Here is a 10,836-nt window from a genome sequence, read left to right on the forward strand (position 1 = left end):
TCCAGTCCTCTGGTATCTCACCCATGGCTGTAGATGATAAAAATAATCTGTTAGGGGCCCCACAATTTCTTCCCTAACTTCCCACAATATCTTGGAATACACTTCATCAGGTCCCTGAGATTTATCCACTTTTATATTTTTAAGACCTCCAGCACTTCCTGTTCTGTAATGTGGACAATTTTCAAGACATCAATATTCATTTCCCCGAGTCCCAGGCCTCCATTTCTTTCTCTACAGTAAACACCAATTTGAAATATTCCTGTAGTCTGTCTATCTGTCTCTCTCTCTCTCTCTATCCCACCCCCACTCCCCACCTCCTGTGATTCCACATATAGACACTGATCTTTAAGGGACCCTATTCTCTCTCTAGTTGCTCTTTTGCACTTGATGTACCTCAAGAATTTCTTTAAATTATCCTTAATATCTGCCAAGGCAATCTGATATTCCCTTTTTCCTTTCTGATTTCCCATTTAAGGATGTCCCTACTACCCTTATACTCTTCAAAGAGATTCACTTGATCCCAGTTGTCTATACCTAATATGTGACTCTTATTTTTGACCAGAGCCTCAGTATCTTTATTTATCTGCTTTACCCTTCACTCTAACAGGAACATACTGCCTCTAAACTCTCGTTATCTCACTTTTGGAAGCCTTCACTTGCCTCCCATTACCTGCAAACAGTCTATTCCAATCAACTCTTGAAAGTTCCGATCTCAAACCATCAGAACTTGGCTTCCTTCAATTAAGAATTTTAAATAATTTTTATCCAAAAACATTTATAACTTTTATGCCAGTCTTCGACCATTTAGATTCACACAACATGGTATCAAGAAACAGCTGAAAGCATTGCATATTGACATGGCCATAAGCACTGACAACATTCCAAGCAATAATACTAAAGGTGTGCTCCAGAACTAGCCATGCACCTAACAAATTTGTGAAACTACAGTTACAATCTACCTGACAATGTGGAAAATTGCCAAGGCATGTACAAAAGGCAAAACAAATCAACCTGACCTGGAGGAGCAGGAGACAGTCTCCAGCACTTAACCGAGTTGGAGATAGCTGAAGTAGAGACAGTCACTGGCACCTAAGAGTATGAGAGAGAGAAGGACACTGCTCCTGAAAAAAAAAGCACAAGGAGGGTGGGAACAGCAGTTTCATAAGAATGGACTAGTGTGAGAGTGCAGCAGGAGTGGGAGATAGAAGCCAGCAGCACAAGCCCCTGTTTCTGTTTTTCAGAGTTGAAGTGTAATGTCACAAGAAAATGAAAAGGTGATTAGTGGTAATCCCTCTGTGATTCTTCTGATTGGCCAAGGTGCCTAAATAAGGAGACATTATTACAGTTGAAGAGTACAGTTAAGAAGTTAAATTTTAAAATACTTAATATCAAAAGTGATTAAATAGAATATAAGTGGTTAGGCAGGCAATGTGTTGCAGCTGTGGTATGTGGCAGCCAGTGAATGCTGGTGTAATCCACACTGACTGCATTTGCAGCAAGTATTGACTGCTCAAGGAACTTCAACTAAGAGTTGATGGCTCGATTCTAAGCTGTGCTCTCGTAACACATCAGGGAGAGGTATCTGGACACTGTATTTTGTGAGGTAGTTACTGCAAGTGACACAGTTATTGGAATCCAGAATTTAGCTTTGGACAAGCCTCAGCCAATGCCCCTTTAAATAGAAATGAGGTTCTTGCTCCTGGTGTGGATAAGAACACAGACTGCAGGGAGGATGAGTGAACTGACCACAGTACCAGGGTCCAGAGTTCCATTCAAGTGGGGAGAGAAAAGAGAAATGTAGTAAAATAGGAGTTACCATGAAATAAGGAAATAGTAAGCCATCAAGAAGATCATAGTTGGTCAGTCATGATTCGGAGATGCCGGTGTTGGACTGGGATGTACAAAGTTAAAAATCACACAACACCAGGTTATAGTCCAACAGGTTTAATTGGAAGCACACTAGCTTTCGGAGTGACGCTCCTTCATCAGGTGATAGTCATCTGATGAAGGAGCGTCGCTCCGAAAACTAGTGTGCTTCCAATTAAACCAGTTGGACTATAACCTGGTGTTGTGTGATTTTTAACATAGTTGATCAGATAATCCTCCGCTCCACTTTGCTGCCTTTTGCTCATAACCCATGATTCCTTTCTTGATAAAAATGCTGTCTATGTCAGCCTTGAATATATTTAATGACCTCAACCTGCCTGATACTTTAAAAAGATTTTACACTATGCAAATTTGACAAACAAATGTAAAAATCCAGACTCTTGAGGCATTACTCCCACGGATCACTAATTTTGAAGCAACATTTGATAATGTTATAAAGGAGTCTATTTGTGTCTTACCAAATCAAATCCTTGCTGAGTTGACAAAAATATATCCTTGTATGCTCTTCTACAGCAGCTACCAGATGTTCCAGCCCAGGTGAGAGACATTCGACGTCAGCATGATGACTATGTTCCATTTTCTGAGGAATTGCTATGGCCAGATATTGATTATATTCCATTTTGTGAAGAATTACTTCAGCCTTTCTGGAAACATGAGCTTTTGTCTATGGAGATTACATGACAATTTGTGAAGCCTTCTCAAGTTATATTTGTAAAGAATCTTCTCAATTTTCCCAAGGTGTTGATCACCTTTCTGATCCTTCTCCAGTCATATTGGAAGAAGATGAGCCTGTTCCTTCTTCGGGGACCCCAACTGAGGAGATACACACCCAGTGGGTTAATCTGAAAATATGATACTATCAGCAGGATTTCAGAAAGAAAATCATGTGGTTTCTGATTCTTTGGTTCTTGATGCAGTACATGAAAATCCCTTTGATATATTTCCAGAAAGGAATAAGCAAATTTCCTTACCTACTTTTATGATGATGTCATTTTGTATGATTAATAATGTTAATGAAGAAACACGACATGCGGCTGTTGTAGATGTAATGGAAGTTCCAATACTTCCAGTTTTACAAGGTGGTCACAGCGACCTTTCACCTGGAAACAAACAATGTGGTTCAAGATTACTGGTCAGTTAACTCACTTGGCTGGACAGCTGATTTTGTTGAAAAATGCCAACAGCAGTGGGTTCAATTCCTGCTCTGGCTGAAGTTCCGATGAAGGATTATTCTCAAACTCTCCCCTGACTGGAGGTATGGTGATGCTCAGGTTAAACCACTATCAGTTATCTCTCTCTAATGAGAGACTAACTCTGTGGTATGGTAAGACAATGATAACTTTACATTATTGAATACTGCACGTAAGAGAAAATTGTTTGGCAACACTGAAGCATGAGAATGATATTCTAGTTTTGATTGAGACAACAGCAGATTCTTTATCTTCATTTAGTGGTACAGACATACTATTAGGAGCAGCAGAAGACAATTCTGATACCCCATTCATTGTTGTTTTATCACCCAGAATGCTTTGCAGTAACTACAGATGCACTCTCAATGGTCCTGATTACAAATTTTCCAGTGCAAGCAACAATCTCTGAAGAGATCTTTGTTAATCCTTCCCAGCCATAGAGTCATAGATATATACAGCATGGAAACAGACCCTTGGTCCAATTTGTCCATGCTGACCAGATATCCTATATAAATGTAATCCCATTTTCCAGCATTTCGGTCATATCCCTCTAAGCCATTCCTATTCATGTCCTCATTCAGATTTCTTTTAAATGTTGTAACCGTACCAACCTCCACCACTTCCTCTGGTAGCTCATTCTATACATGCACCACCCTCTGCATGAAAATGTTGCCCCTTAGATCCCTTTTATTTCATTCCCCTCTCACCTTAAACCTATGCCCTCTAGTTTTGGACTCCCCTACTCTCGGGAGAAGACCTTCAGTATTTACCCTATCTATGTCCCTCATGATTTTATAACCTCTATAGGTCCCCCCCTCAGCCTCTGACACTTCAGGGAAAATAGCCCCAGCCTGTTCAGCCTCTCCTTATAGCTCAAACCCTCCAGCTCTGGCAACATCTTCATAAATCTTTTCTGAACCCTTTCAAGTTTCACAACATCCTTTCTATTAGAGGAAGACCAGATTGACACACAATACTCCAAAAGTAGCCTAACCAATGTCCTGTACAGCTGCAACATGACCTCCCAACTCCTGTACTCAATACTCTGACCAATAAAGGTAAGCATACCAAACGCCGCCTTCACTATCCTGTCTATCAGCAACTTCACTTTCAAGGATCTATGAACCTGCACTCCAAGGTCATTTTGTTCAGCAACACGTAGGAGGTGATGGCCGAGTGGTATTATCACTAGACTGTTAATCCAGAATGATCAGGTAATGTTCTTGGGATCCTGTTTCAAATCCTGTCATAGCAGGTGCTGGAATTTGAATTCAGTAAAGAATCTGGAATTAAGTGTCTTAAAAAAGACTCCACAGGACCTTACCATTAAGTTTATATGTTCTAACCTGATGTGCCTTTTAAAAATGCAGCACCTCATATTTATCTAAATTAAACTCCATCTGCGACTCCTTGGCCCATCTGATCAAGATCCCATTGTAATCTGAGGTAACCTTCTTTGCTGTCCACTGCGCCTTCAATTTTAGTGTCATTTGCAAACTTACCCATACCTCTTATCTAAAATCATTGAAACAAATGACAAAAAGTAGTGAATCCAGCACCAACCCTTGTGGCACACCGCTGGTCACATGCCTCCAATCCGAAAAGCAACGATCCATCACCACTTTCTGTCTCTTACCTTCGAGACTGTTATGTATTCAAATAACTAGTTCTCCCTTTATTGTGTGTGATCTAAACTTGTTAATCAGTCTATCACGAGGAACCTTGGTGAATGCCTTACTGAAGTCCATATAGATCACATCCACCGTTCTGCCCTCATCAGTCCTCTTTGTTACTTCTTCAAAAATCTCAATCAAGTTAGTGAGACAAGATTTCCCACAGTTAAGCCATGTTGACTATCCCAAATCAGTCGTTGTCTTTCCAAATACATGTAAATCCTGTCCCTCAGGATTCCTTCCAACAACATGTCCACCACCAATGTCAAGCTCACTGATCTATAGATCCCTGACTATTCCTTACCACCTTTCTTAAATAGTGGCACCACGTTAGCCAACCTCCAGTCTTCCGGCACCTCACCGGATGATACAAATATCTCAGTAAAGGCCCAGAAATCACTTCCTTCGCTTCTCACAGAGGTCTAGGATACACCTGATCAGGTCCTGCAGATTTATCCACCTTAATGCATTTAAAGAGGTCCAGCACCTCCTCCTCTGTAATATGGACATTTTTCAAGATGTCACTATTTATTTCCCCAAGTTCTCTACCTTCCACATCCTTCTCCACAGGAGACACTGATGCAAAATATTTGTTTAGTATCTCCCCAATATCCTGCGATTCTACACATAGGTGGCTTTGCTGATGTTTAAGGCCCTTATTCTCTCCCTAGTTACCCTTTTATCCTTAATGTATTTATAGAAGCCCTTTGGATTCTCCTTAACCTTATTTGCCACAGCTATTTCATGTCCCCTTTTTGCCCTCCTGATTTCCCTCTTAAATATATTCCTACTGCCTTTACACTCTTCTCGGGATTCACTCAATCTCTGCTGTCCAAAACTGGATATATTCTTCCTTCTTTTTCTTTACCAAAAGCTCAATTTCTCTAGTCATCCAGCATTCCCTACATATACCTTGCTCTTCACCTTAATGGGAACATGCTGTCTCTGGACTCTCATTATCTCACTTCTGAAGGCTTCCCATTTTCCAGTCATCCTTTTACCTTCGAACATCTGCTCTCAATCAACTTTTGTAAGTTCTTGCCGAATACTGTCAAAATTGGCCTTCCTTCAATTTAGAACTTTAACTTTTAGATTAGATTCCCTACAGTGTGGAAACAGGCCCTTCGGCCCAACAAGTCCACACTGACCTGCCAAAGAGCAATCCACCCAGACCCATTTCCCTACCTTTGCCCCAACTAATGCACCTAACACTAAGGGCAATTTATCATGGCCAATTCACCTAATCTGCACATCGTTGGACTGTGGGAGGAAACCAGAGCACCCAGAGGAAACCCACGCAGACACGGGGAGAATGTACAAATTCCACACAGACAGTTTCCTGAGGCTGGAATTGAACCCGGATCCCTGGTGCTGTGAGGCAGCAGTGCTAACCACTGAGTCACCGTGCCACTCCTAACAGTTTATAGATTCCCTGCAATGTGGAAACAGGCCATACGACCCAACAAGTCCACACCAACCCTCTAAAGAGCATCCCACACAGATTCCCCACTCTATCCCTGTAATCCTGCATTTTCCATAGCTAATCCGCCTAACCCACACATCCCTGAACACTATGGGCAATTTAGCATGACCAATCCACCTAACTTGCACATCTTTGGACTGTGGGAGGAAACTGGAGCACCCAGAGGAAACCCACGCAGATCTGGGGAGAATGTGCTGTCTCTGGACTCTCATTTCTGAAGACTTCCCATTTTCCAGTCACCCTTTTACCTTTGAACATCCGCTCTCAATCAACTTTTGCAAGTTCTTTCCTAATACTGTCAAAATTGGCCTTCCTCCAATTTAGAACTTTAACTTTTAGGTCTGTTCTTTTCCATCCCTCTTTTAAAACTAATAGAATCATGGTCACTGGCACCAAAGTGCTCCTCCACTGACACCTCAGTCACCTGCCCTGCCTTATTCCCAAGAGTAGGTCAGGTTTTGCACCTTCTGTAATAGGTTCATCCACATACTGAATCAGACAATTTTCATGTGCACACTTAGCAAATCCCTCTATGAAGTTAGGATTCAACACAATGCAGTCTTTCTGAGGTTTCACTCTTTTCTTCATCCTAAATTGAAGAATACGAGGCAAGAACCTTGTGATCTCATTGTGCTGCTCCTGCCATTGAATGGTGAAATTCCTCAGCTGATCTTCAGCGATTCACCTTCACCATTCAGTGGTCTTTCATTGACAGATTGTCTCTTCAGCCAAAGGTATATAGAAAAGTTCCCTACAGGCCATTTGGCCCAACAAGTTCACACCAACCCTCCAAAGAATACCCCACCCAGATCCATTCCCCCACTGTATTACTCTACATTTTCCTCTGACTAACGCACATAACCTACACATCCCTGAACACTATGGGCAGTTTAACACGGCGAATTCATCTAACCTGCACATCTTTGGACTGTGGGAGGAAACCCACACAGATTCTGGGAGAATATGCAAACTCCACACAGACAGTCGCCCAAGGCTGGAATCAAACTGGGTCCTTGGTGCTGTGAGGCAGCAGTGCTAACCACTGAGCCACCGTACTGTCCTACAAGCCACTGTGCTTTATCATGGAAGAGATAAAACTAAATCAGTGTCCAGTCATGTGGAAATAATACCCTCTCATTTGAACACCCTGACTTGGCAGCCACTGAGGACAATCTTTTCAGTATAGTAAGTCCTCATTGAATGTTGCCTTGTTTGACATCATTTTGCTTTAACATTAAAGCCTGTAATCTTATTAAGGATTTTGAGATTCATTTTCATGTCAGCTCCCATGGCCTCTCTTGCTGTCTAACTCTACAACTTGCAGACTCTGTTGTCCCTTCCCTGCAGCTTGTCACCACTCACTCATGATACGCTGCCTCTACTTATACCTTCCCCATAACTTGCAGCCTCTCTCCTTGCATTTTCCATGACTTCACCTTCTAGTCAGGCCTTCCCATTTCCTGGAGTTCCATTGTGAATGGTGCTAGCCAGAGGCAGAGCTGCTTCAGCAGATAATTTTTAAATTATCAGATTATAGCAGCCCGAGGACGTTTGCAGCCATCCTTGAGCTTTTTAAAAGAAATGGAGGTGCTGAGGGAAGGACAACCAGCAAATGGCAGCCAGTTAGCTGAAGGATCAGCTACTGTTAGGTGGACCAGGAGATGAGAGACTAGGATGATACTGGAGTCATCGACATGTACAGCATTGAAACAGATCCTTTGGTCGAACTTGTCCATGCTGACCAGATAGCCTAGATTAAACTAATCTCATTTAAAGGTATAATTATACCAGCTTCCACCACTTCCTCTGGCAGTTCATTCCATACATGCACCACTCTCTGTCTGAAAAAGTTGCCCTTGAGGTCCCTTTTAAATCATTCTCCTCTCGCCTTAAACCTATGTTGAAGAAGGAAATAGTCGGAATTTGATAAATTCTTGGTAAGTAACAAGTTAAATTTTAATTTTACTTTTATGTGTATTCTATTTTACTCACTGTTTCATTTAGCAATGTAAAGCATTTCACCTTACAGGAACATATTGACTAACTGTTTATAAAGAAAAAGAGGATTCTATTGATTCCTTTTGAAACCTGTGTTTCACATAAAATTGAAATTTGAAGGAATATAGCCACAACTTTAAGTGAGTACTTTTGTAGTTGGAGCTTTGCAATACTGTTAATAAACCAACTTTTTTTGTTTTAGCTGCTGAAGCTACAGTTCTAGGTCAGGCTTCATGCCTTTGCCCTCCTGCACCATTTCAAAAGACCACATCAGGAAGAACTATGCGATCTCAACGTCATTCGAATCTATGAATACACACTTTGATAGGGTTGGGAATACATTCAGTTTAAAGAGAATATTAATGTTTTAGCAATAATATTCAGAAGATACTTTCAGTTAATAATGTTGGAAATTGAGATTGAGAAGTAGTGACAGGGTTTAATGAAGTAAGCAATGGTGCAATTGTGACCGCAGGCTAGGAGGTTGGAATCCGTGTAGGTCAGAGCTTTTTGCTCTGTAGCCTCGCCACCATGCATTGTCTGTTAATAAACATTGAAAGTAACCTAAAACTGTGGCCTGAGCTTTTATGAAGTTGCATTGGAACTGAAATGTGTAAAATAGTCAAACAGCATTATCATCAAAATATATACTCCCTACAGTGTGGAAGTAGACCATTCAGCCATATTGACCCTCCCACCCCATGACCCTACATTTCCCATGGCTAACTCACCTATCCTGCACATTATGAGAAATGTAGCACAGTCAATCTACCTAAAATGCAAAGCTTTGGACTATGGGAGGAAGTGCATGCAGAGAACATGCAAACTCTACATAGACAGTCGCCTTAGGGTGGAATTGAACCCATTTCCCTGGTGCTGTGAGGCAGCAGTGTTAAACACAGAGCCACTGTGCCACCTATTATTTTCATACATATGTGAAATTCCTTTTCCAAATTCCTTTAATGATGGCATTGGCCTTTTTTTATTAAATGCGTTAATGCCTTCCCACACTATGAGAGTAAAGACATTTCATCTAAATCCCAGAATTCCTACTTCAAAGATTAAGTGATTTCACCAAAGAATACCAAAATGTCAGCTCTTTCTTTGACCCTGCTACTGCAGAAGATCTTTTACCATATTATTTAAATAGAGACTGCATAAAGCTGAAATATAGGGACTATGGGGGGTCCTTGTGCTTGAATAACAAGAAGATAACATCAAAATTCATTGGGTAAGAGGGAAGGCAAATGGGATGTTGACCTTTGTTTCAAAGGGAATGGAGTATAAAAATTGGAAAAAAAGCATGATAAGTCTATACAAAGCATTCGTCAGACCGTACCTAAAATATTGTGCAAAAACAGACATTTCTAACCCCTGCGGATGACTGGACTCAATATTATCTCTGCTTTCTCTCCACAGATGCTGCCAGACCTGCTGAGTTTTTTCCAGCAACTTCTGTTTTTGTTTCTGACTTCCATTATCCACAGTTCTTCAGTTTTTTGGTTTTGCTGAGAATACTGTGAACATTTTTTGGCCCCTTACCGAAGGAACGAATATACAGACATTGGCAGCAATTCACTATATTGATCTTTGGTGTGGAGGCCTTATGAGGAAAGGTTGGGCGGTTTGCGCCTATAATCATTCAAGTTTAGTAGATTGCAAGGTGATCTTACTAAAACATAAATGGGCATCCCTAATTCTTAAATTATGGCCTCCCACCTTAGACAGTCACACAAAGGGAAACACCCTCTCTGCATCTATCATGTTAAGTCTCTGAAGAATTTTTTATGTTTCATAGACAGAGATGTGAAGGAATTTCTTTTCTCATAGGGTAGTGAATTTGTGGAATTCTTTACCGCAGAGGGATGTCAAGGCCTTCTCATTAAGAATATTCATGGTGAAATAGCTAGTTAACTAGTAAGGGAATCTAGGGGTATGGGGGAAAGGCAGGAAAATGGAATTGAGCGTTATCAAATCAGCCATAGCCTCATTAAATGATGGAACACACTCAATGGGCTGAAAAGCTAGTACTTCCAAATAAATGTGTCGGACTATAACCATGTGTTGTATGATTTTTAACTTTGTCCATCCCAGTCCAACACCAGCATCTCTGCATTGTGGAATAATCAGACATTCAATTTCCAACTGACTCCAGGGGATACAATTCAACTGTGAACAACGTGGAGCCCGTAAGTGGACAAGGCAACAACAACTGCTATCTGAAATAACTCCATGAAGGCCAGTATCCCGTCACCAAGTCACTCTTTATTTACATGCGGACAGTAAATGACACTGACCCAGCTAGTTCAGAGCCAGTTCCTAGAGTGAGCAGAACTCCTGACACTCCTGTTTAAATTTCTTTCATTTTTTTTCCCTAAACTGAGGAGACTCTAAATCTCCTGGTTGTATTTTTTTTTCTTCTAAACCCCCACACTGCCGCAGTTAGGCAGTAGTGCTTATATTTACCCCAGCACCCATGCTGTGTGTGTGCAGGTGTGAGACACAGTGAAAGACAACATTAAGTTAAAAATCACACAACACCAGGTTATAGTCCAACAGGTTTAATTGGAAGCACACTAGCTTTCGGAGTGCTGCTCCTTTAACA

This window comes from Chiloscyllium plagiosum, chromosome 5 (genome assembly GCF_004010195.1).
Source record: "Chiloscyllium plagiosum isolate BGI_BamShark_2017 chromosome 5, ASM401019v2, whole genome shotgun sequence".
Classification (NCBI taxonomy): domain Eukaryota; kingdom Metazoa; phylum Chordata; class Chondrichthyes; order Orectolobiformes; family Hemiscylliidae; genus Chiloscyllium; species Chiloscyllium plagiosum.